A 27,646-nucleotide genomic window follows, 5' to 3' on the forward strand; every position below is an offset into this window, starting at 1 on the left:
CAATATTTTTTTACATATACTACAGTTAAAATTTCAGATTAAACATATGTTTTACACACTAACCAAACAAAGAAGTCTATAAATCAATTAGTTGCCGTCATAGTTTTTAACTTTTCTAAGTTTGTGCAATAACCTAATCAAGAAAAAAATATCTAGTTAGGTAAATGAATAAGAGAAACTGAACAAATAGAGTACAAATAGATAAGAAAAAACAAAAAAATTTCACTTCTAAATACATTCATACTATAGATGAGGGTAATGTTGATCTACATAGCAATAGCAAACATGCATGAAGGAAGTAGTTTACTTAAACATATAACTATAATGAAACCATGGTTTAAGAAACCTATGGTCTGAAAAAAAAAAACTTATGGTCTAAAATTCAGCTTTACGCACAATTAAAAACTGTGGTTTAAAATTAAAATATACACTACAGTTAAAAATATTTATGGTCTAGTTTAATTGTGGGTGGTCTACATTTGAATCACCACTACCAAAAAAAACAGTTGTCTAAAATGCAATTATAGACTATGATTAACAAAAAATATGTTCTTTACTTTAATTATGGGATTAATTTTGGACCACAGTTTTAAATGTGTGGTCTAAAATTCACTTATAGACCATGGTTAGATAGAAATTGTGGTGTAATTATGGGGTTACTAGAGACCCAATTGTGGTGTATTTCTGTCATTCTAGATTGCCCAACCCACTACCGTCGCTAGTTCCAGCTTGCGAGTTATCAGTGATGCTGAGAGGGAGTGCCAAACATCTGCAAAACATCAAAGGCCAAACCTTTCCGCTTGCTCAAGGTACTCACAAATTCCAAATTTATTTTGCCTGTTTACATCTGAAAAAAAGCATGAAAAACATTCTCCACTTTTCTGTCACACAAAGGGCACAAAGAGAAACATTGATTCCTTTTTAACCAAATTACTCTAGTAGGTAGACAATTATAGATTGCTTTCTATAGAAAATGTTTGATTTTGACAGAGATATTTAGTTTCCACATGTGATTGTTTGCATCACTGCTGGATGACTCCAGTAGGATCTTCTTGTTCATATAGGCCTTATAACCACTCTTTACATTATAGATACCCTCTTATCAAAATGCAACATCCAACTGTCATTTTGAACCCATCTGCTGATTGGGAATCTGCTTTATAAGGGAGATATCATCTTGAAGAAAGATGTCATGTAACTTCTCCTCATTCAAAGCACCGTCCACCATGATATCATTGGCCATAAGATCCACATTCGAACCAGCAGGGGATAGAGGCTTAAAAGTTGAACCTCGAGGAAGCCAAGGATCCCTAAAAACTCGAATTGTATTACCATCCTCCACTCTTTTCCGAATCCCAAACTTCAGAAGATCTCTACCCATAGAAAACTTCTCCAGAAATAAGAAAGATTTTTTCTCTAGAGAAATATCTAGGAGGTGAGCATTAGGGAAATATCTTCCCTTTAGGACCTTTGAGACTAAGAGGTGAGGATGTTTCAAGGTTCTTCACACTTGTTTAGCATGCAAAGCTTGATTAATCCCATTTATCAAGGATACCACAAACCTCCTAATTCTCTAGGATACCACAATTTATCCCATTTCATCCAGTAGATTTTCCTTTGGTTTCCATTTACACCCCACCAAAACCGGGCAAAAAACTTAGTAATGTCTTGGCATAGGGTTTTTGGGAGACGAAAGACCTCCACACTATAAATCAGAATGGCTTGGTCAATGCTCTTGAAAAGGACTTCTTTTGCCACCCATTGAAAAAAAGCTTCTCTTCTAACCTAGCAAAACCTTCCAAACTTTGTTCTTTATGTTGCTAAATCCAGTCATCTTGCTTCTAGGAAAAATCGAGGGCAACCCCAAATAAGAGCCAAAATTTTCACCCACACGAACATTTAGGATGGACTGGAGGTAGGCCCCTCTATCTCGACCAATGTTTGGAGAGAAACACATGGACGACTTCTTGAAATTGACACATTGGCCTAAGGCTTCTTTGTACTCACGAAGAATCTTCTTCACCACAAAACACTCCATCGGATCTGCCTGCAAAAACACAAGACTATCATCTACAAAGAAAAACTGCGAAATCGGAGGGCTAAGATCGGCAATAGAAAAACGAGTAATACCTTGGTGAGCTATTGCATCATGAATTAAGAGAGAGAACCCCTTAACATAAATAAGAAAAAGATAGGGAGAAAGCAGATCCCCTTTATCTTAATCCTATATTAGGAATAATCTTGCCTTTTGGCTCACCATTTATGATTACAGAGAAATATACCGAGGAAATACAGTGCGTCACAAGGGCAACCCAATCTGCATGAAAGCCCAGACACGTCATAATTCTCTCTAGAAAGACCCATTCCACACGGTCATAAGCCTTACTCATGTTAAACTTTAGAGCAACAACACCCTCTCGACCATTTCGAATATTTCTAATAGCATGTAAACATTTCATGGCTGATGTTACATAGTAAAGATTTTGAAAATAGGGATTTAAAGTGTAGTGTGGTTAGAATTAGTGAGGAAAGTATGCATGAAAATGGTAGAAAAGAAATTAGAATAAAAGGCCATGATGATTCATGTGATTGTATAGTGGATTTAAACTAAAGATGACAAGAATCAATAGAAAATACAAGAAAATTGAATGAACAAATGCAAACAATGTTAGATGAGTTTAAAAATCGCCCTAGGTTTGAAATCAGTCCACCAACTCCCATATCCAAGCATTTAGAATCATCCATCCCGCCCCCACCTTTCGTAACTGTTAATATGGGCGTAGAAGGGGCAGAACAGTGCAGTGAAAATTCCGAGTACGATACATAGCCGCTAGAACATTCATATTCTGCCACTATTGAAATCCAGTGCGAAGAAGTGGCTGACACATTCTTGGAAAATACTCCACCAGCCACAAATCGAGGTATTTATTCTCCAAACTTTCCAGACCTTATTATTGCTAAAAAGCCCTTAGATTTTAATGGTGCAGAGTAGAAAAGGACGAATTCGAAAATCGCCGAAATTCTTGAGGCGGTGGATGAAGCAGTAGGAGAAAACCCATTGGATGATGATGGGACAGCATAGGTGTGGAGGATAGAACAATCTCTGTTGAAGGGAATAAGGAATTGGATAAAGAGATGGAAGATTTGCCCCAAGAAGTATACAGAGGGGAGTTCGAGGAAGAGGATGGCAATGACGATATCTCACAATTTGAAGTTCGTATAAGCACTCTAGTACATGAATCACAGCAAGATGAGGAGGTCATACCTTCTTCGGTCAAGGAAGGAGCGTTTGGTCTTATGGATGCCCCACAAGAAGCTACGAAGTCATCCTAATCTTTCTTCGAAGGTTTGTCTCCCTCTCTTTCAAATATGAAAATATATGATCCTAACTTTGTTGCTATTGCAGAGGGCTCAGAAGAGGAGGTATGTTTCGTTAAAATGGTGAAGAAAACAAAGAAAGAGAAAAATTTGGCACAAAAAGTGCCAGACACTTTTTCAAATCATAGTTAGAAGCTCTAGATCCGTATCAAGGTCACAATCGATCATGCACTCAGGCCGCTGTAGCAAGATTGTCCGCCCAAAAATTAGTTGGGGTCGGTCCATCTAAAAAAGCCAAAAGGCCTAGGCCACTTGGAGAGGCTCAAGAGCAACTCGAAGAGGCCGATGAAGAGGAGGTTGTTTCTGCTGAACCGCGATCAGAAAGGGCTAAAGAGGTGAGAATAGAAGTGAAGAAACCTGACTTTACAGCCCGAGGACTCTTGCTTGAGAAGGGATTTGACGAGGAACAAGAACTCGTTCTAGATTATGTCAAGCACCAACTAGTGGAGCAAGGATGAGAAACTTTGTTTGCTCCACCTACACGTGTTTTGGAAGCCTTGGTGAAAAGATTCTATGCTGCCATGCACCCACGCCGGGGAGATTCCGTGAGAGTAAGAGGTAAGTTGGTAAGTTTCTCCCCTTCAATTATTAATAATCACATTAGTTTGCTTGACGTGTTTAATGCAGCAGGTAATGAGATTGTGGTGCATCGAACAGACGAGCAAGTGGAGGAAGTGCGAAAGCTCATATGTAGGCCACGAAAGACATGGACCGTCAAACAAAAGGGAAAGCTTTCCCTAACACCAGTTGACATCAATGAGAAAGCTACAGTGTGGTATTACGTAGTCAAGAACTGATTGATTCCTACTTTACACGATTCCTCCATCAAGCGAAGTAGGGTGATGATGGTGTATTACCTCATGAAGGGCATTGAGTTCAATTTTGGCTAGCTGATAAGAGACCAAAGTCGAGCTTGCTCCGAGAAAATGGTAGGTCCTCTTTGTTTCCCTGCACTTATTACTGAGTTGTGTTTGCGGGTTTGTGTAGAAGCAGATATTGATGAGGTGGCGACTCTCAAGAAGCCAGCCACATCGATTAGGAGAGTAAGGGGATATTTGATAGTTCGTGAGGAAGATTCTCCCACTATCGCCGTGAATCCCGAAACTCGAGGAGTGGTTACTAAGGAGCAATATGACGAGTTAGTGTGTAAGTATAACCTTCTCTTACTTAACACGTGACGTGTGAGTTTCTCAAGAAGTTTCATAGAGATAATGCACCGTCTCTCCTGCACCAGCTCAAGGCCGATTTGCCTTATTTTTCACGCCAACCACCACTTGTACCACTGACGATTCTTCTGATGATGATTAGGGAAGTATTTCTCTCACTGCTTTGCTTTGATACTTTGATATTATTGATACCTACCTTGTTTATTTTTGTGCTTTTATTTTGACTTTTGAATTTTTTTAGTAGGTTTAGTTTTAGTTTAGGTTTTGTGGGATGCTGTTAGAGATGAAATGTTAATTTGTTTTCTTTCTGCATATCGCTTTAAGTTCAAACTTTGCATGTTTCCTTGTTCTTGTTACAAGTTTGTCCTTAGCTTATTCGATAGCATCTTATCTAAAAATCTCAACATGCTCATCTTGTCAATGAATAACTTTCCTTTGTTCTTTGTTTTTGTATCATGTCGATGGGGATACGTAAGAGCATGAATATGTTAATTGAAAAAAAGAGTCATATGAAAGAAAAAGAAGAAAAATCAAGTCTAAAAAGAGTCTTGAGAGAAAATAAAATTGGGGGAAAGAAAAATAAAGTGAGATAAAGACAAGAGTGGTAAGAAAAAAGAGGGACAAGAAAATGCACTTACTTTTCGCGAGTCTCACTATCACTACAAGAAATAATGCTTTATGCGACATAGTTTTAGCGGCGTTTTTCCAAAAATGTCACTAAAACATACTTTCAGCGACGCCGTCAATAACAGGCGTCGCTGAAAGTATTTTCAGTGACGCCGTTAATAACGGGCTTGTTTGAAAATCACTTTCAACGACACGGTACGTCAAACATGTCACTAAAAGTATTTTCAGCGACGCACATTGACCAACAACGTCACTGAAAATAGTTTTAGCGACGCCATATTAATAACGTCGCTAAAACAGAATTTCAACGACGCATTATTTAATTTGCGTTGCTGAAAGTGTGAAATTAAACCCCCTCCCCCTTCCCCTTTCTCATTCTTGATTTTGGTCCCAAACCCTCGCCGTCACTGCTCTTTCGCCTTATCGTCGTTGCTCATTCGTTGTTTGATCGCCAGTACTTCGCCGTTGGTTGCCGTTCCATGTGGGTTTCGTGACGGATTTCAATTAAGGTACATTCCTTTCATTTTCCTTATCTTATTTCTCGAAGTGAAGTCACTGCTTAGTGCCAATCTCTTAGCGTATTGTTTGACTTCCATCATTTTTCTTTGATATTTGTAGGTCCAATCCTTGAAATCTGATTATTCTTGCTTCGTGAGGTGAGTTACAATTTTCCGCTCTCATTTCAAGGCATATCTTTTTATGGATCTGAATTGAAATTAAGTATTGTGTTGTTTGTGTACTGATTATGACGTAAATTGAATATTTATTGTGTTGAGATGTTGATGAAATTGATTTTTAACCACAAAGGTCTGAATGCACAAGTTCTAAGGGTTCTTTGGCTTTAAGACCCTTTGCTGTAAAAGGTCTTTTAATTGTTCCAGCATACAAGCAACATAAATTAAGTTCCAGCATACAAGCAATGGAAAATATTGTTCAAGCATACAAGCAACATAAATTAAGTTCCTTTTAATCCTAGGAACTATTATACACACTATCTAATAACATGTTTCTATTCCTAAAGAACAACTTGATGCTGAAAACTGCAACAGCAGAGACGACTTCTTCGGTTCCAACCCTGAGAGTCATCTCTCCGACCTCCAGCTACCTCCAAGAACTAATTCCCTACAAAGAAGAACAAACATGATTAGTGGCTCCCGAATCAATTATACAGGCAGAATCATCATTCTCTACTAAAAATGTTTCTAAAACAAGTAAATCAGATTTACCTTCTTTTTCTTTCTTCTTCTGGGCCAAGTATTTGGGATGGCCTCTTCCAGTGCCCATCAACGTTGCAATAGAAATACTTCCCTTTGTCTGTAACCTTGGCTTTCTTTCCCTTTCGGGCAGCAATGGGGTCAGTTTTATTCCCCTTTCTATCCTTCTTCTTCTTCTTCTTAAAGTTCTTTGAACGCAAAGAAGAGGGTTCATACTTTGTCCCAGATGTCGAACCTCTATGGAAATTCTTCTTGAAGGCTACAACATTTGCCTCTTCTTCCTGTATCTTATTCTTCATAAGAGAATGGAAAGTTTGGAGTTCATTAAGGAGGGTGGTCAAGTTGTATTCAATTTTATTCATCACAACATTGCTGAAAAATTAAAAGAAACTCTTCGGAAGAGATTCCAGAATAAAACTGACTTGACTGGACTCGTTTATGATAGCACCATTCATCTCTGCCACGTTGAAATGGACCATCATACCGAGAACATATTCCCGTACAAAAGTTCATTCCTTCATCCGTGCGTTGAAGATGAACTTGAGAGCTTCATGCCTGAGTTGTGAGGACTGTTGCCCAAACATCTCACGCAATGAATCCATGATCTCACGTGCAGCGATCATGGTCTCGTGCTTCTTGGCCAAGACATCATATATGCTTGCCAAGTATAGATTCGGGCCTTTGAATTGGCCTTTATCAATTTGTCATATGCCCCATGAATAGTTTGTGAGGCGTCGGGTCCATGGGCCTCAGAACAGGCCTTAATTAAGACAAAATTAAGATCATTTACAACTAGAATGGCGTTTAAATTCGTTTTCCATGTCGGATAATTATCTCCAGTCAATTTGTTGGCGATAAGCAAAGAAATTAATGCAGTAGACATTGCTGAAGATAAACAAATTATCTATATTAGAACTTTGCAAAACTTTTATAAAACCAATGATTTTTAGCAAAAATAGAGATAATGAACCCTGACAATTATCAATTTTTGCATTGATACTTCAGTGATTTAGAATAACAACCACTGAAGGGTAGTCAGTTACTCATTCACTGAATTGAGACAATCTCAATTAAACAATACTCCAGGATAACTCTTATTCCTATAATGCTTTAGTTACCATTTATTTGGTCCAGAAATCATTAACTACTTTAATAATTTCTTGTAAGTGCAACCCTTTCATTTTAGATCATAAAATTCTGCCCCAACACAACCATTGAAGGGTAGGACAATATTGATGCAAAAATTGAAGAAACCTTTCCATTTCTGGAGTTTTCCTTGACAACGACTTCATTCAAACACCTTTAGAAGAGAGGATGATCCCAGGACATCACGAGGTCGAGCATGAAGCCTATCGTTGCAAACTAATGAAGGAGACCGTAGGTTATGTTGTCACATGTCCTTCTCCCCCTTACTTAAATACTTTCTCCATTCACCTCAATATTGACCCATACAAACACCTTCCGAAAGGATGATGCTCCCAACGCACCACAAGGTCGATCATGGATCTCATAGTGTGAATTTTAAGGAGAACGTGAGAAAAAATGATATGCCATATATACCTTGTATATAAAAAAATATACGTAGTATATTACATATTCTCTTTTTCTCCCACTAAGTATTTTATAACTGTTGGGTTTTATGCCCTAAACTCGTGGTTTGTAAACATAAAAGAAATATTTAATCAATAAAGTTGTTATTAATGTTTCTTTTAGAATTGCATTAACCCAAATCCAATAAACTAACATCCGAGGTTATGTCATGTAACTGGAAGGGTATATAATAGATATACAGTATATATTTAATATTCAACATACATCATATATATATATATATATATATATATATATATATATATATATATATATATATATATATATGTATATTTGATATACAGTGTATATATATACAGTACATATTCGAGATACAGGTGGATAATGTTTCAGTAATAACCTAAAGGTTCTATAGTATATGGATAAGTTTGGGTACGTTATCCTGGTAACACTATGGATACAACCTACTTTGTAATAGTTACAAATGACTTGATCCAGGCCGTTCGTGTGGAGACATGTGAGTGGGGTATCCTATACAATGAGTTTGTATAAGATCAGACCTCGAAATAATTAATCTTTAGATGTACCACCGTTAGCCAATAGATTAATATTTCAATGGGTTGACCATGTAACTCGATCTCAATCTTGAGTGAGTTATGGACTGCTGCCTGTTTGGGCTCGTCCTTTGATTTGTATGGATAAGAGTGACTCGAGTTGCAGACTCAATATTCTTACCATTTTGGGGACGAGACCAAGTAGGGAGCTGAGAACATAACTACACAAGATGAAATTCACTAATTCCCGACTTTAGGGTAAGTAGATGAGTGTTCTCTTAAATACTGACTCTAAGACTTGAACAAGGGGCCTCACCCTCTCACTGGCCCGAGAGGGACTTTTGTTTAATGGTCGGACCATAAACAAGTTGTTCATTAGAGGATCGATGGTACTTAAGGTGAAAGAGGTAACTTAGGGGTAAAACGGTAATTTGATCCAGCTGAAGTTACGAAGACACGTGAAGGATTGACCTACTGATCATGGTCAAAATATGTGGACGCTAAATATTATAGAGTGAGAAGAGTGTAGCTGTGGGTCTTTAGTGGAGTAATTGACAGTTACGAATGTTGATTAATATGGTTAACGAGTTTAATCAATTAATCTCGTTTTGTCGGAGCTTCTGATCTGTAGGTCCATTAGGCCCCCTTCCTAGTTCGTAAAGAATAGTTAAGAACATTTAGTCTTGAAAAAAATTTGAATTGTTCAAATTTATTAAAGGGAATTAAAGTTAATTGTATGAGATGCAATTAATATAATGTATGTTGATACATTATGATATAAAGTTAATTTTGAATTAGATTCAAAATTATGAGAGATGGATATTTGAATTTGATTCTAATATAGTTGATTAACTTAAGTTTAATTTAGTTAAATATAATTTAATTAAATTAATGAGTTAGGTTAATTTGGTTAAATTAAATTAGATTTAATTTAGTTTAAGTAATAACTTTTTTTTTGTAATTAATTTAATTTAATTTAATTAATTGTTAATTTGATTTAATTGATTTAATTCAATAAATTATTTAATTTAATTGGTAAATTAAATAAAAGAAAAAAGAAAAAAAATGGAGGAGAAGCCTCCCACTCCCAAATATTTATGTTGGGAAGTGGTGAGGTAGGGACAAAACCTCTCCCACTCCCCACCATTTAATGGTGGGAAGTGGTGAGGTAGAGGGTGGGGAAGTTGTGACTTCCCCCTCACCATTCCTTCCTTAAAAAAGGAAGGTTCTCCCATTTTGTTGTCGTGGTTGGTATTTTTGAGTTTTTAAACTCTAAACAAATCTCTCTCTCAATCTCCCTCTCAATTTAAGAAGGTTTCCACGAACTGAGTTCTTAACATCTAGAGGATAGCGAGAAAGACTTTTTGGTGGAGTTGGTGTCTACATTAAAGAAGTGTCTTCAAAGATATGTTGCAGTACTTTCATTTTATAATGTTTATGTCTTTTCTTTGTTGTACTTCTACAACAAAATCGAAGCATAAGAGTTCACGCGCTTCCACTGTGGGATTCGATCCTTTCAATTGGTATCAGAGCCAGATTCTGCTTTTGGTCTTGTTTTGAATTACAAAGAAAAGCACGAGGGATATTTTTCTGTACAATTGATGTATGTGGTTTGTGAAATAGACATTTTCGGTTTTTGGATAGATTTACAGTTTTTCTATTGATTCGGTCCACTGTTTTGGGTATTTAATTCTGTAAATCGAGTCTGTAAGTTCGTGTTATTCATGACAAGGAGTTACTGTGAAAGAGTACTAAAAAATTGAAGCAAAACCGGAGCTACCCGTGCAACTCGAGAAGACAACGCCTAGGCACTAACAGAACCCGAGAGGTCTCGAGAGAAGAAGAAGGTACAATGCCTAGGCACTGTCCGTGGGCGCCTAAGCACTGCACCTAGCGCCTAGCGCTAGACTCTAGAGTCTAGGTACCACCCGCCTACTGCCAAAACCCGAGAAGACAGGTTTGTTGTAGAGGAGCAGCGCCTAGGCACCGAGAGAAGATTTTTTTCTTTTCATTTTTTATAGGATGCAAAAAATCGGTCTATTTTGATGTTTAATTATTATGCATTGTGAATGTATATTTAATTAGTTATATATGTTGCATAAAGTATTCCATATAGGTTAAAATCCCACCATAGGTTAAGCATTATGATGCATCATCTATGTATAATTGTTGTAATATACGATAACATGATTTAAAATTTTCATGGATAATTGATATAAGTGTTATGTTAATTAAATAAAAATTAAAATGCATTGAGTCTGACATTAATTTAGCAAATATAAGTGTTATATTTATGAATGTCCTAGATGCATGATTATATGTTAATTTCTTTATTTTAATAAGGGTTATAAAATTGGTTAATAGAAATTAAAGCCTATAATAAAAGATTAATTTAAAATATTGCATATCAGGGGACTCTGTCTAAGGAAGGTTCTGTCTAAGGTTGAGGTACTTAAGCTGACCGTAAGGGAACGCCTCTAATTGAGAACCGACCTGGGAGTTGAATTAGTCAATATTTTATAGCATGCAATAATGTGGTAAGTTCGTTAAAGTGTTTAATGAACTAAAATATTAGAGTGTAATAAATCCAATATAAAAGTTATATTGGGCAAACTCATAAACTTAAATAATTTCATTTAGCCAGATTTTACCTAAGTAATAAATCCTAGTTTTAAAATAATAAGTGAGAGGATTAAATATAGATAAAATATACCAAGTATATAAGATATATGCGGTTTATAAATCTCATCGTGAGTTCCATGCTCGACCTCGTGTAGCCCTGGGCGCAGCCTCCCTACGGAAGGTGTTTGCATGATTCAATACAAGGTGAATGGAAAAAGTATTTATAGTAATGAAAGGAATTTGAATCCCAGAGTGGAAGCAATAAAACGCATTCTTGAATTTCTTTTGAAATTTAAAACACAGAAAAATATAAAATAGGTAAGGATGTTTGATTCTACCTTTGAAGACTCTGCTTCGTGTAATCTTAATGAGACAGCTGATAACTCTTCGAAAAAGAGTTATTCTAGTGTTTATTTGGGTGATTTTATGCAAAGAAATGTCAAAGTTTGTCGGGTTTAGCTTGTAAATAGCTTAGAAAATATTAGAAAATGGAATCCGAGCTAAAAGTCCAAGGTATTGAATGCTTTGGCTAAATATTGGACTAAATGCTCTTATTTCTAGTGTAAATGCACAAGTTTGGAAGCAAAGATTAAACATGAAGAGAGTGCTAAGCCCATAGAAGAGTGAACGAAGCATTTTCGAGATAGAGCAGATGAAAGCTGGAGCGAAGCAGAGCTAGAGCATGGATTCACTGTGCAATAACAGCCCATACACAGGATTTACCGTGTCTGTACAAACTTCAGCTGGATGCCCCAAAAACGGGACCCGATATAAAAGTGACATGTTGCCTTAGCCGCCACACATAGATCCCAAGAGAAGCACGCTTTTCAGAGCTGAAACGACAAGGAGGAGGATTCTCTCCATTTTCGGGGGGCAGAAGCTGACGACAGAGAGGATATTCCACTGCAAAGTCGAGCTGTTATCTTTTTCTTCTTTGGTTTTTCTGCTATTCCCTAAGATGAGTTATCTTCTTCTTTTACCCATTGTATTTTCTTCTTCATTCATGAGCTAAACCCCATATCGGGGGAGATACACATGTAATAGCTGCTATGAACTGAACCTCTAGCTGCCATAGTCGTTTTTTAATGAAGCTGTGTTTATTTCGTATATCTTATTGAGCTTTGTTGGCAACTTTGTTCTGTATGCTAGCTTCTGTATTCACCAGGGAGGGCTTACGGTTTGCTGACTCGCTTCATTAGTGATTAGTATTTTTCTATAGTATTTGTGGATTCTCAGGAATGAGGTCCCCTAATCATGCATAGAACTTATTTTTATTGCTTGGAAACATAACAATGGGAGTTGTGGGTATCCATGTTTGGGTGTCTCGGAAGGGAACCAAGTCGAGTTGGGCATTAACGAATATTTGTGAGCTAAGGGTAGGTTGATAGGTCTGTGAATGCATGCTGAATCTTCCCCACTTTTCCATATCTGTTAACTCCCCGAAGTGTGTTTGCTATCGAGATTTGTTTACTGCTTTGTTTATTTTATTTGTTTAATTACGCCACAAAACCTATTTTCTTTGTTTTGCACCTTTGGTATATGCGAGCATCGTTTAATATAGAAGGGTGTATATAGAAGTGTTTGATTGTTGCTGAAAGTCCCTTTGGATTCGATCTCGTTTCGTACTACAATCGGCAATTTCGTGTATACTTGCACGTGTTGTCAGCATGGTTGTGTGGATGCAACAAGTTTTTGGCACCGTTGCTGGGGACTTAGTGATTTTATTTTAAATAATAGTGTTTGTAGATACGGTGCTTAATCGAGTTTTCTTTTTCTCACATTTTTGTGCGGGCGTAGGTGCATGAACGATTTTGAGAGCTTGGAATATATCATCGACCACGAGATAGAACACACTTTCCATAGAAATCGACGAAAAAACGGAGAGTCCAAGCTGAAGCAAACATGAATCCACCCAACCCAAATCCATGCCAGCCATCGAATGTGAAGATTGAGGAAATAGTAGATGAGGTTCCTCTTACTGTTGACCCTGAGGTAGCAATGCCCCCTCTCAATGCTGTATTACTAGCAGATGATATCGACAGAGAAATCAGGGGGTATGCAGCTTCAGCATTTTATCATTTCAACTAGTAATCATGAAGCCAGAAATTGCAGCCCCAAAGTTTGAACTCAAGCCGGTAATGTTTCAGATGCTCTAGAGAGTGGGTCAATTGCACGGACATCCTACGAAGGACCCACATTCGCATATGAAGTTTTTCATGGGAGTTTGCAATTTATTTAAGGATGAAGGATGCAGCAAAGAAGTGTTGCGACTTAAATTGTTCCCCTATACACTCAGAGATGAAGCCAAGACTTAGTTAGAATCACTGCCGTCAGAATCAATTACAAGCGGGGATGACTTGGTCGAAAATTGTTTGATGAAGTACTTCACACCAAGTAAAAATGCTAAGTACAGAAGCGAAATCAACAATTTTCAGCAATTTGTTGGGGAGTCGATTAGTGAGTCGTGGGAGCGGTTTAAACAGCTTCTGCAAAAATGACCTCACCATGGGATCACAAGATGCATCCAGATCGAAACGTATTACAATGGTTTGAACGATGCCACCCGTCTGGTCATCGATGCCTCAGCAAATGGCGTATTACTAGCAAAACCTTATGCTGAAGCATTCAACATCTTGGAGAGGATATCATTGAACAATCACTCATGGTCTGACCCTAGAGCCATTAATGGGAAATGAGGCAAGGGATTTAATGAATCAGAGTCTTTCACCATCTTAAATTCAAAGATTGAAAATTTGACAGATTTCGTTATGAGGAGCATGACACAGTAAAGCACAGTGGGAGCAGCTGTTGGTAAGGCAAATGTTAGCCACATCTAAGAGATTTCTTGCTTTTTTTGCGAAGAAGCGCATCATTACAACAATTGCCCTGACAATCCAGAGTCGGTGTACTATTTGGGAGATGCTCAGAATAATGGAAACAACCCGTATTCCAATACGTACAACCCAGACTTGAGGAACCATCCTAACTTTAGTTGGAGTGGAAATTAGGGAGGAAACAATGCCGGTACATCTAATGCTCCAACATATCAGCAAAAAGGAAGTTATTACCCAGGCTTCTCAACCCAAAGTCAAGTAACAATGCAAAGGCCATTTGAAGGATCAGTCACATCTTTGGAGAATCTAATGAAGAAGTATATGGAAAATAATGATACCACGGTGCAAAGTCAGGCAGCGTCGTTGAGGAATCTGGAGATGCATGTAGGCTAACTAGCGACAGACTTGAAAAGTAGACCTAATGGAGCGCTGGCCAGTGCTACTGAGGTGCCTAAGAGGGATGGGAACGAACAATGTAATGCTCTGACATTGTGGAGTGGCAAGACATTGCCTATTGCCCATCCAAATGCTCTAGGAATCCACAAATAATTAAATCAAGATGAAAGAAGTGGGCTACAAACAGAAGCATGCGAGTCAAGTCGGAACACCTATAATCATGCCAGTAAAAAAACAAGGGCAAACCTCAAGCAGTTAGTGAACAGTAACGAACAGGTAGTGGAACTGCAAACCAACACAAACAAAGAGGTCAATCCAGTAGAAGCTAGGGCAGCTAATGCAGAAGCATCGCATCTGCACATGACTGGAAAACGGAAGCAGACAGAGCATGAAAATGCTCTAGCCGAGTATCGACCAACATCACCATACCTAAAGCGGCTGCAAAAGAAAGAGCAGGATGTGCAATTTAGAAAGTTCGTGGATGTGCTGAAGTAGCTGCATGTCAACATACCTTTGGTGGAGGCTCTAGAGCAAATGCCAAATTATGTGAGGTTCCTAAAGGAGATACTTACAAAGAAGAGAAAGTTGGGAGAGTATGAAACTGTGGCAATGACGACGGCTTGCAACACTATCCTCACAAGCAAAATTCTGGAAAAGATTAAGGATTTTGGGAGCTTTACCATACCCGTTTCCATTGGAGGACAGAAGATAGGCCAAACACTTTGCGATCTGAGGGCAAGTATCAATCTCATGCCTTTGTCCATCTACAAAAAGCTGGGAATGAGAGAAGCATGGCCAACAACAGTCACATTGCAACTAGCAGGCCGATCCATTGCACATCCAGAAGGGAAAATCGAAAATGTTCTGGTACAAGTAGACAAATTTATTTTCCCTACTGACTTTATTATTTTGGATTATGATGCAGATAATGAGGTCCCTATCATCATTGGGAGGTCATTCCTTGCCACTGGAAGAGCACTCGTGGATGTCCATAAATGAGAGTTGACTATGCACGTACAAGATCAGAAAGCAAAGTTCTCAGTCTATGACTCCATGAAGTTTCTTGTTGAATCAGAAGAATGCTTAGTGTTGAAGATTTTAGATGAAGCGTTAATGGAGGAATTAAGTGCAGAAGCAATGCTGGAGCACAGTGTAAGTAAGGATGCTGGAGCTCAAGAAGGTTTTGGTAATGAGAATAAAGAGATAATGGTAAAAGAAGATACTACCACTACGATAAAGACCTCAACACTTGGAGAAGAGTATTAAAATGCTGAGCCGTTAGATGCCCTAACACAACATGCAAAAGCTAGTGAGGCCAACCAAATGGAGAGAGGGTAGATGCTTTAGCATCTTGTGCCCTCAATCAACAATAGAGCCTTATAGTCATTTTGGATAAAGTGCACATCCATATAGAGGAAAAGCCGGCAAACTTACCTAAAAAAAGCCACCCAACATCAAATCGACTCTAAAAGGTTTAGAAGCAAGGATGATGAGACCAAAAAGAGAGTTGGAAGCATCATGTAGCAAAGAGAAAAAGGCAAAACCTTCCAAGTAATCAGCCAAGGTACGAATCGAGCAAGCGGGAGCAACTCCAGTCACCGCTTCCAAGAACAACAAAAAGGTAAAAAAGAGAGTTTTCATTTCTCCAACTGAGGGGAAGAGGTATGCTGCAAATATTTTGCAGGAGTCGGCTCCATCGGCAAAGAGAGAAAAAGATGATAGATCCAGAAAGGAAGATCAGCCCACGGGTGACTCGTTGGATGAGAAAGAAGGCAAAAAAAAAAAAAAATTGACATGCTTGACCCGCGAAAGGGAAGTTCTTTTCTTTTTTACTCTGAAAAATGACCCCCCAGTTGTTGTTACTTGTTATTTTCCTTAGTCTAGTTTAGTTTAGTTTTAAAGTCCTGCATTTTAAAATTTATGCATTTAATTTCACTCTTTGCATAGTTAGTTCTTTCTTTCTCTTTTAGTCAGTACGTGAATATCTCCCCATGAAATCACTGTGAAAATAAGTTGTTAGCAATCCTGTGTTCTCAATATCTGTCTTTTGCCCTACCCTTTGTGTATAGTCTTAATGCTGAGCCTGCTAATGTGAAGTTTTCCTGTTGATGCTGGAGCATTTTAATGAGTGTTAGCTTTCTTCTCCCTCTGGTTCATGTTTGCCTGCCCATACCATAGCATCCCTCTGGTAGTAATGGCCCCAGGTAGCGCTTACCTTAGAGAGGAATTTCAATGGCTATCTATCCAAAGCCAACCCTTATCTTTGTATAGCTAGCATGGACCTCTTCTATTAGATCCCCTTAGTTGTTAGCATTAGCCTTCCACACTCATATATATAGCCTGATAGAGAACGCCTTATACTTCTCATCTTACTTCCGCTTTAAGTTTGGGGGTGTGCTAGTGCTTTAAATTCTAGATATCCTTAGCTGCATTGAGGACAATGCATCCTTTTAAGTTTGGGGGAGTGAACCTTCAGTTCGTATATCTTCATTAGCATTTGTATATAACCATGATCAATATTTCTAATCCTGTAATTCAGCCCTTGAAAAAAAAAATTTCTTCAATAAAGGAGGGGCTAGCAGCCCGCATACAGAGCATAAAGAGGCTGTAGGATTAAGAAGGGCTAGTAGCCCATGGTTAAGAAGCCCAAGTTGGTAGTGCAAGGTTTAAAGGTTTAGGCTAGTGAAAGAGGCTTGAGAAAGGATTCCTTAGGAGAAGTTAAGCACGTCTTCTAGAGTGTGAACAAATTTAGGCTGCTTTCATTTCTTTGCTCCAATTTGAAGTACTTAGCTGAGGGTTTACATGGGGAACTGCCGGGGGAACTAGGGGATTCACCCGCCCCTGAGTCTTTGCTGAAGGAATTGGAGGAACTACCCCTGCCTGAACACCAGCCGAAGGGGGCGGTGGGTCCGCCACATTCTCACCTCCGAGGGCTGGATCGAGGTCTACACGCAACCTCATACTACGACGGGGTGGCATTGTCTAGATTAAGAGCACAACATCATCAAGTTCTGAGCCACTTAGAAGAGCATAGATTGCCTCTACAGACCAACACGAGTCCTTTCAGCATGCTTTGTCCTCACTCAGATGCTTCCTAGTAAAGCAACTATGAGGTCACCCAATCGAAGATTGCTCCAAGTCAAGCGCGCTTAACTTTGAAGATCTTATGATTGAGCCCCGTAAAGGAAGCTGCACCTTGTTGGTATAGGTAGTGACTATAAATTATTTTAAGCCTTTCTTGACCATTCTTCCATGATCTTAAGATCCCTCTCATTCGAATGTGGTATCAGTTCATTCATGTACCCCTCCTCTCTAGTCGGGCATCACAAAGCTCTTGAGTTGTGTTTTGCAGAACAAAACTGGAAACAAAATCCTGGATGACGTGGGGAGTTACCCCACGTCATAACCAACTTTCCACTCCCCTGAATTAAGTAGGGGAGTGTTTAATATTAATTAATATTAAAATTAATAATTAATAATAATTAATATATAATTAATTAATCTTATTAATTAATTATTAATCTAATTAACAATTAATTAAATAAATGATTACCACTTAATTATTTATTACAAAAATAGAATCATATTCTAAAGCATTTATCTCGTATAACATATAGTTGTAATGTACATCTTTTGCACATTATTTTTAACCTATAGTTTTAATATGAACCCTATTCATACTGATTTTTATTTGAATCTTATTCAAATAATTCTTCTTATAATATATAGTTTCAAGTTAGAATAATCATATATTATAATGTATCAATAATACATACATATAATCCCTTGAGCAATTTGAACATTTCAAATTCTTCCAGAGAACTTGATCCTCGTTTTACCCGTTGTGAGCTAGCAGGGGGACCTAATGGACATACAGATCGGAAGCTCCAACGATATGGATTAATCGGTCAAACTCATTAACCGAGTCGATCAATATTCGTTAACTATGTGTCACTCCACTGAAGAGTCGCAACTGAACTCTTCTCACTGCAGAATATTTTCGTGTCCACGGACATACGACCATTAATGGAAAGTCAATCCTTCACAAGTGCTCGTAACTAAAGCTGGGTCAAATTACCGTTTGACCCCTGAGTTACATCTTGCTCTTTAAATACTACTGATCCTCTCATGCCAGTGAGAGGGTGAGCCCTTTGTTCAAATCCCGGAGTCAGTATGTAAGGGAACACTCATCTACTTCCCTAATGTCTGGAAGGAGCGAATTCCATCTTATATAGTTACGTTCCTAGCTCGCCACTCGATCTCGTCCCCAAAATGGTAGGAATGTTGAGTCGAAAACTTTGGCCACTCTCACCCATACAGATCAAAGGATGTAGCCTCACGGGCAGTAGTCGATAACTCACCCAGGATTGAGAATGAGTTGCTAGGTCATCTTATGAAATAGAAATCTATTAGTCAACAACGTTACATCTAAAGATTGGCTATTTCTCGGTCTGATCATATACAAACTCAATGTATAGGATACCCCCAGTCTCATGTCCCCACACGAACGACCTGGATCGAGTCATTTGTAACATTTACAAAGTGGGTTGTAACCATAGTGTTGAAAGGATAAGGTACCCAACCTTATCCATGTACTATAGACCATTTAGGTTATTCCCAGAATATTATCCACATGTATATCGAGGTCATATCAACTATTCAGTACAAAAAAAATGACACTCGGCGACAAAAATATTTCGTCGCTGACGTAGTAGTTTCATCGCCAAACACGTTCAGCGACGAAAAGTAGAATGTCGCGCGTCTTGTCCATGAATAAATGTCGCTACTGGACGTCAGCGACGAAACGCGCGCATCGCAATGTTTTGCGACGAAAAGTTATTTTCATCGCTGCGGTGATGCGCTTTTTTTGTTGCGCAGCGAAGAAACGTCATTTTCGTCGCTGCAGCGACGAAAATGACGTTTTCGTTTTCGTCGCTTGAAGCAATAGAAATCTTCGCTGGTTTGGTTTTGTGACGAAAATGTTTCGTCGCTAAATTTTTTTTTCCATACTAATTTTAGCCCTTTGTTATTTTCTTATTGTGACGTTATGCAATTTCGTCGCTAAATATAGTGACGCTTTCAGTATTTCGCCGCTAGCAAATAAAAACTCCAACTTTTCTATGTACATTACAATATTACTTACTTCCTGCAATTTTAAAAAATATAATCAATGATAATAGAAGTGAAATAAAATTGTATTAAATTTCAAAATTAAGACAATGTGTACAATGTGACAACATAAATAAGAAAGGTACATATTCACTATATGAAAAACATACGTAATATAGATCATCGTTACATATTTTGTTTTCAGGTCTTCAAGTATCACGATCAACAGAAGATCATGTTTTCAATCCTGCACAAATAGTTGCATTTGAGCAACATTATTAGCAAACTAAAAATATAATCATTCATAAAAAAAAAAAAACATTAACAATAGCACATATAACTTTAATATTCAGGCCCCTAACAATAGTTCAAGCAAAAACACCTCGAATGAACACATCAACACATCAAAGTATCGAGATCCAAGCACAAAATCAAAATAATATCATACTCAAAATCCAAAATTTTACCAAATACATAGACCCAAACATAGATAAATTACAATGCACATTCACAACAAAATCAATACCCCTCCAAATAAAAAAAATGCATACCCACATTTCAATCTCCCACATCAATGCACCCTCCCTACAAATGCACACTCCATCTCCTCAAACTACAAAATCGTCAAACTACAACATCAAAGTTTCAAGCTCCCAACAATAGTTCAAGTAAAAACACCTCCAATCTAAAACTTCACCAAAGACATAAATCCAAATACAGATTCAATACAAATACACATCGATAACAAAGTCAATACACCGTCCCCACACACTCCACCCCTGTACTACAACAGCAAAGTCTCAAACTTTCAATATCATTTAAAGCAAAAGTAGATTCAATACTCTTCAATCTCCAAGATCAATGCATACTCCATACCCTTCAAACTATAGCATCAAAGCACAACCTCCAACAAAAATTAATCAAAACCCACCCCCCCCCCCCCCCCCCATTTCAATCTCCAACATCAATGCATACTCCACCCTTCAAAGTACAACCTCCAACAAAAATTTATCAATACCCCACCCCCACCCTGAAAAAAAAAACATGCATACCCACATTTCAATCTCCAACATCAATGCATCCTTACAAATGCACACTCCATCTCATCAAACTACAATATCAAAGTTTCAAGCTCCCAACAATTGTTTAACCAACAACACCCACAATCAACACATTAAAGTATCAAGATCCAAGAACAATATCAAAAAAATATCATATTCAAAATCTAAGACTTCATCAAATACACAAACTCAAACATAGATAAATTACAATTTTTCTTACCTTGTTCAACGATGAACTTTCTCCTCCTTCAGTAAATCTTAGAAAAAGTTCTTCCATACTGTCAAACCTTCTTTCATACTCTTGACGTTGCATTTCAAACAACCTCTGGGTTTCTTGGTGTTGAGTTTGCAATAACTCTTCATTTTTTGCCAGTCTAGCCTCTAAAGCATGAACATATTCCTGGGAGTATCCTTCTGCCTGTTGATTACGCTTGTTTACATGCGTAAAAAGAAGGTTTTAGATGCTGTTTTTACAATGTTTCAGCTTTGTTTCGGATTTTTCTCGATCGTTTGAGTTCCAATTCATGCAAAATTCATATATTATGGTTTGTGGTTGGCTTATATTGTATTTATGACATTTTAGGACCATTTGGGAGTGCAAATTAATCAAAAGAAGCAAAAAGACGGAAAAACCTACATGGGAGGCGCCAGGCGCCTGGGAAGCCTTTCTTCCAACTTTGCCCTTAATGAAACGCGTCTTCCAATGCGTTTTGGTGGTTCCAACCGATGCATACGTGTAGAAGAAGTGTTCCACTATCAGTTTGAGCACGATTTGGTCAGTCAAAAGAGTTGGAAATGGGTGATTCACCATCGTTTTAGGACCTACCTAACCAATTCTGCACAGCTATAAATTCCAGCAACTTCTCCACCAAAATCATCAAGCCTTGCTTCCTTCTCTTGATCATTTTTAGTGTTTCTTTGTTGCTTTCTACGTACTTTTGAGTTGCTTTTGGTTTTTAAATCCCGAGCACTTTACATTCTTTTATTGAGCTTTGTTTTGTTTCCATTTGTACTTAGTTATTTTCTACTTATTCAAATATATAAAAATCTAGCACTTTGCTTATCTTCTCTTTGCCTTTACTTTATTTTTAGTTAAGAGAGTTGTGTTTTTGGAGGAAAGAGCACGTGACACTCTCCCTTGCTTGAAAGAGAAGGGCGAAGCTCTCAATCCCGATAAAAACTCTCCGTTAGTTAACTTTTGTTTTTCACACATGCATTCCACATTCAACCATTTTACTTGCTGTATTTTCTTCAATATGTCTTTCTAAATTCCCGTCTCTAGCCCGGTTATGGATAGTTAGCCTTTTATGTCTAAAAAGGGTTGCTAAGAAGTAGTGTTTTTACTTTCCATTCATTGCTCAACATGTTTTCCCAAAAAGTTAGGATTTAGAGAAGGCCACTGTAAGTCTTAACAAGTCAATACTGAAAAGGTTGCTTATTTGCATTGTTGAGTAAACCGAGGAGAGGAGCGCCTTAGACATAAGGGTTCCGCTTAAGTAGCCTAGACATAGGACCTTAACCCGAGGTTGCGACTATTTCCATCCTAAAACTAAGATATATCTCATAATAGACATATTAGGGAATGTCTTAGGACTTTGAACTTGCTTAGACATAAGTCAAGTGAGAAGCGTAGTTGTTGGTTTCTAAAGTAAAAAGCATATTGTCCTTAGCATGTCCTTGATTCTTTGTTGGCTAACTTGAAGTAGTTCGGGCTAGGTTTTATCATTCTAAGTCCAAATCCCAAATCCAAACCATTATTTGTGACCACTTCCCATTTTACAAGAATCACTCATTCCAACATTCACTATTCTTTAAAACTTCAGAGTTTGGAAATTGTTTAGAAGTCCTTGAGGATCGATACTTGGATACTCCATCCATTTTATATTACTCTGACAGGTGTGCGCTTGCATCTATATAATTGTTACCACGCTTAGCGCGTGCGTTCAGCATAAACGCCCAGTCACCTGTTTCTGACTTGGTGGTTTTAGACCGTAGCTCATCCCTTTCGTGTATGATGATCGCTTTCCAAGCACTGTTTCCATTGCATTTTGCTCACTTAATTCTTTATCTTCTTCCTTCGCCTTTTCTACCAACTCCACCATTTTTTCATAGTACAATAAATATGTTAAGTTAGAATTTTAAATAAATATTAAAATTAACTTTACGTTATTAAAATGAGTAGTCCAACCCTTAGTCGGATGGCAGTGTGTTGCGAAGAACAACTCGAAAGGGCTCAAATACGTCCCATCTTCCTTTTTCTATTACAATAAATTAGTTAATAATAATAACAATTAAAGCATATATTATACTATCAGAAACAACAACTTCGTACCTTATCTTAGGTAAAGACTGCCCCTACAGACCAACACGAGTCCTTCCAGCATGCTTTGTCCTCACTCACATGCTTCCTAGTAAAACAACTAGGAGGTTACCCAACCTAAGATTGCTCCAAGCCAAGCACGCTTAACTTTAGAGTTCTTACGATTGAGCCACCGAAAAGGAAGGTGCACCTTGTTGGTATAGGTAGTGACAATCAATTCTTTTTAACCCTTTATTGACCATTCTTCAATAATCTCAGGATCCATCTCATTCGGATGTGGTATCGGTTCATTCATGTACCCCTCCTCTCGGGCGTCACATGCCCACCAGCTTCTGCCTTGGTTCGTCCCCGAACCACATCTTATTGGGAGAGGTTCCTCTCTGATACCATCTGTAACGCCCCAGGCCTAGGATTCGGAATTCGATTTCGGCACCTCTCTGCCCCGGCATTCCCCTGCGACCTGGCTACGCCACCGTCAAGTTCTAAGCCACTCAGAAGAGCATAGACTGCCCCTACAGACCAACACGAGTCCTTACTGTAAAGACCTAGATTTCTGACACATTTAACGAGGTAACGACCCTATAATGCTTACTGAACCCTCCCATTTAAAGTAACGAAAATGTAATGTTCTCCTAATGCATCATACAAAATGGAGGTACACAATAATAGAATATTCAGGAGTAATACCCGCCTCAGTGGTCAGGAATCCAATCAAGAATATAATCATTTTGTCTCGTAATCCAAAATACATCAGTAGTTCGAATAGTAAAAACAAAATACCCATAAAGAAATAAAAGAAAGTGTCCTTGGAGTTAACCCAATGTCTAATTCCCCTTTTTATTTCATAGTAGTAAGATTTTAACGATGTCTGCATTGCACGACATCATTCCCTAGCCTAACCAACACAGCTAGTGATCCCGCCTCAGGTAGACGACCTCCTCCACGTCATCACCACGGTCGGCCTGGTTCACACCTGACACAATAAGGTGGGGGGGTGAGTACATAAATACTTCGTAAGTATCCCACCCTAACTAAACACCGCAACACACTCGTAATCACAACCACATCAAAAGAACAATAGCAGAACAACAGATAGGCAGCACAAGATAATAATAATAGATTAACAATTCCATACAAGCAACGCAACACCTAGACTTCCGGGACCCCAACCACACTACCCACTAGCACTCACTCTATGTTAGTACTCCAAATCTAACTTTTTGAGGCGTAACGACTCTTGACATTTATTCCCAAGATACCGACCTTCCTCTACAACGCTTGGTGTTCGACCCTGCCATTTATTCCCACGGTCTAGAACTGTTACATCTTAAGCACCCCTTCACGTTAGTCCTCCGTACTTAACTCCTCTAATCTTTTTGGCCCTTGACATTTATTCCCAAGGCCCCAACACTTCTATACAGAAACTTGAAGTCTGATGTAACGCCCCGAGTCCCTCAGGTCAGTTAGTCTCGAATCAGGAGATTTTTCATTTAATTTTTAAATTAATTGTTAATTAAATTTATACATATTTATCGGGCTCTAAACTCCAATTAAATTTATATTAACCGGACTTCGTGTAGTAGGTCTTGTTTTAAGATGGAATGAATTTCTTTTCTTTTGGGCTTGGACTTGTTAGGCCTTTATTGGGTTAAGTTGGTTTTAAAACAAAGGAAAAGAGGAAAAAGAAAACAAAAAAAAAAACTTCATCTTCTTCTTCTCTCCTCCCTTGTTGCCCTAGCCGTCACCCACCCCTCTTCTTCTTCTTGTTCACCGGCGACCACACCTCACGGTGGCGACGGAAGCGGCGACGCCTCCTCGAAACAACAGCAGCGGCGGCCGGCGACCACGTCCGTGCCAGCAGCAGCGGTGGCGCGACTTCGACCCGAACAGCAGCGGCTGCGCGATTTCCTCCGGCGACGTGTTCTCCAGCGAACGGCCCAACGTCATCCACGAACCCCGGCGGTCTGCAACGAACCAGCACCACTCCCTGCAACATTCCTCGCGGCGGCGCACGGTGAACGGGTCAGATCCGCGGCGAACCTCGACGACCTGCTGCTACGATCCGACGAACAGCAACTCCAGCGGCGGAATTTGTGCGTTTCAGCAGCGTTTAGGATGTTTGGCGGTGACCCACATCCGTTCGAAGCTCGATTTAGGCTACCCACACCGTGGCGAGCTAGATCTTGGTAACCCACACCTATACGAAGTCGGTTTTGGTGGTAATGAGTCATTTGAACCCTTTTAGAATTGATTTCGAAGGCTAAATAGTGAACGTAACTTGCTGTATTTTTCTGTTTTAGTGCTTAGGTGTGAGGTCGACGCAAAACTTAAGGGCGCGGTTGTGTGTAAGTAGACAAGGGGCGTGTGCGTGTGTTAATGTATGTTAAATGGTCTCTATTGTGCTGGTTTTGTGGCGTTTAATATTAATTTTGTTACGCCATTGTGCTAAATAACTCACGTTGTGTTAATCGGTATACTTGGAGTAGTGTTAGATATATGTCGGTGAAAATGGTGAGGTTTCTGCTTTGCTAAACTGCTGGGTATTACTGTGGAAATGTTTGTTGTCTGAATATGCATGAGTTGTTCGGCGTGTCTTGTGTGTTATTATACTTAGTAATGCTTATCGAATGTTGTTTATGTTGTGGAAGCATGCCGAATTGTATTTGTGAGTTGAAAGATGTAGGGGTAATGGCTTAAGAAAGTATATAGTAAGACTCTGGTGAGAGTTGAATTCTTAGAGGAAATGAATGAGTGAGTGTCAGGGCCTCGGGTATAAATGGTCGGAGGCTGATACGTCACTAATTGAGTATCGAGGCCTCGGGTAAAAATGGTCGAGGGTCGATATGAGGAGTCCTTTGGAAGGAAGGCTATTGGGGCCTTGGGTAAAAATGGTCAAGGGCCAATAGATGGTGAAGTCATCGGGGCCTCGGGTAAAAATGGTCGAGGGCCGATGCAGCAGTGTCGAGGCTCTGGGTATAAATGGTCAGGGGCCGACTCTACTCGAAGGAGTTAACTGTGGAAGGCTAGGATAGCTGTGATAAGCGTAGAGGTACCTGAGATGTTAGGGAGACTAGAGGTTGGTAGTTAACGTGTTCCTGATTGTGGTTGTCACCAAATTTTATGAAATGTGTCTATGTTTGAATGCATAATGTGATGAAAGTCATGACTATGAATGTTTCATGATTTAGTTGAGCATGATGTGTGTGTTGTTGGTGAGGGCTACTTACGGAGTATATTTTATATACTCACCCCCCCTCTACAATGATTGTTTCAGGTGAAGGACTCGTGGGCGACCATGGTGATGAGACGGAGGAGACATGACGAGCGAGGACCATAGGCTGCTTAGTCACTCTTGCTTAGCTTAAGTTATTAGTTAAGACCTTATGTTATGGTCAATAAACTATTTGTTCGTATTTGAATAATTGGGAGGTTCCTACTTGTTTTTTATTTTATTTCAGGATAGGTGTCTATCTTAGTTCTCTACCATTCATTGAGTTTTGCCTAGTTTGAATAATAAAATTGTCCCGTGAGGTTGTCCACGGATGTTGTTGATTGATATTCTATGAAATTGACTTATTGTTGAATTGACCAGAGGTGGAACTTGATTTTATATAATGGTTGCATAGGGAGTCGGCATCATGCGTTTAGGGTTAAGTTTAATCAGCTGGGTAGTTAACGTGACCTAGAAGTGTGGGGGAAATTCTGGGTCGTCATCCGACCTTGCCATTTATTCCCAAGGCACCGATGACTACCCGACGTATTGGTTCTTGACATTTATTCCCAAGACCCCAATACTTCTCCATAGAAACCTGATGTTCGGCCTTGCCATTTATTCCCAAGGCACCCACTCAAAGCTTTGAATAACCATGCGACTAGTATGCATTTTCAACTCAGACACCCCACAGGTTAATGAACCACTAACCCGTCCCATCGCTCGTGACAATTCCCTTTAATCTTCTAAAGACAACCTATAAATAAGTCTTCCACATTTCAATTCACAGCTTAATTTTACTAGCATGCCTTTCTTCGTACCAATAATACACTAACTCAGCAGCTTCCAACAAAATAATATAAAACTATATGACAGGCTATCAACACATGTATTTCGTCACTGAGAGTTTCAACTACAAGAAAATCATAATGTTTAGCAATGGAACAACAACACGTAACACAACGATAATCACTGAGAATTCACAAACCACGGCTAACAATTTTCTAGTGCACGAAATAAATTATTCTAAAATAAAAATCAGCACCAAAACCATTCAACTAATTAAAAATCAGCACCAAAACCATCCAACTAATTAAAAATCAGCACCAAAACCATTCAACTAATTAAAAATCAGCACCAAAACCATTCAACTAATTAAAAATCAGCACCAAAACCATTTCCGTTAACACTAAATAAGGCACGCACTCACCCCCTGGTGCTACTTACTCACTGCTATGCTCCTATATCTTGCGTCAACCCACCACCTAAACAACAATAGACAACGAAATAATTAATACAAAATTTCCAGCTGTCTAAATTCATTATAAGAGATGTTGCAATGTCCATTACCGCAAAAATCGACTTCGTCTAGGTGCGGGTAGCTCAGGCCTAACTCGAATGGTTGTGGATTGCGTAAATCGAACCTCTAATAGTTATGGGTAGGTGCCGGGATCGGAAACTGCTGCTGTCCGGACTATTTTAGCAGTAAAATTCACCAAAACGATGCCCACGACGCTGTGTGCAGCAAGAACCCGCGCCACGACCCGTTGCTATCGGAACCCGCGCACCATTGCTGCTGCCCGACGCGCCGTGCACCTCCGCC

At 38.9% G+C, this 27,646-nt stretch overlaps 1 long non-coding RNA gene across 3 annotated transcripts; it reads left to right on the top strand.

Moving 5' to 3' along the window:
• The first annotated feature begins 672 nt into the window (after positions 1-672).
• Positions 673-26,666, top strand: LOC148209723 (uncharacterized). Of its 3 annotated transcripts, XR_015793241.1 has the most exons (6): positions 822-3,346; positions 3,407-3,936; positions 4,009-4,524; positions 4,613-5,680; positions 5,790-5,827; positions 26,107-26,666. It is a non-coding gene; the product is annotated as an uncharacterized LOC148209723 (long non-coding RNA). The 3 variants fall into 3 exon arrangements; XR_015793240.1 differs by having other exon boundaries at positions 822-3,936; XR_015793242.1 differs by lacking the exons at positions 822-3,346; positions 3,407-3,936; positions 4,009-4,524 and adding an exon at positions 673-809 and having other exon boundaries at positions 5,627-5,680.
• Positions 26,667-27,646: the final 980 nt, after the last annotated feature.

The sequence above is a fragment of the Momordica charantia genome (genome assembly GCF_013281855.1).
Source record: "Momordica charantia cultivar OHB3-1 chromosome 8 unlocalized genomic scaffold, Mcharantia_2.0 BLBB01000008.1, whole genome shotgun sequence".
NCBI lineage: Eukaryota > Viridiplantae > Streptophyta > Magnoliopsida > Cucurbitales > Cucurbitaceae > Momordica > Momordica charantia.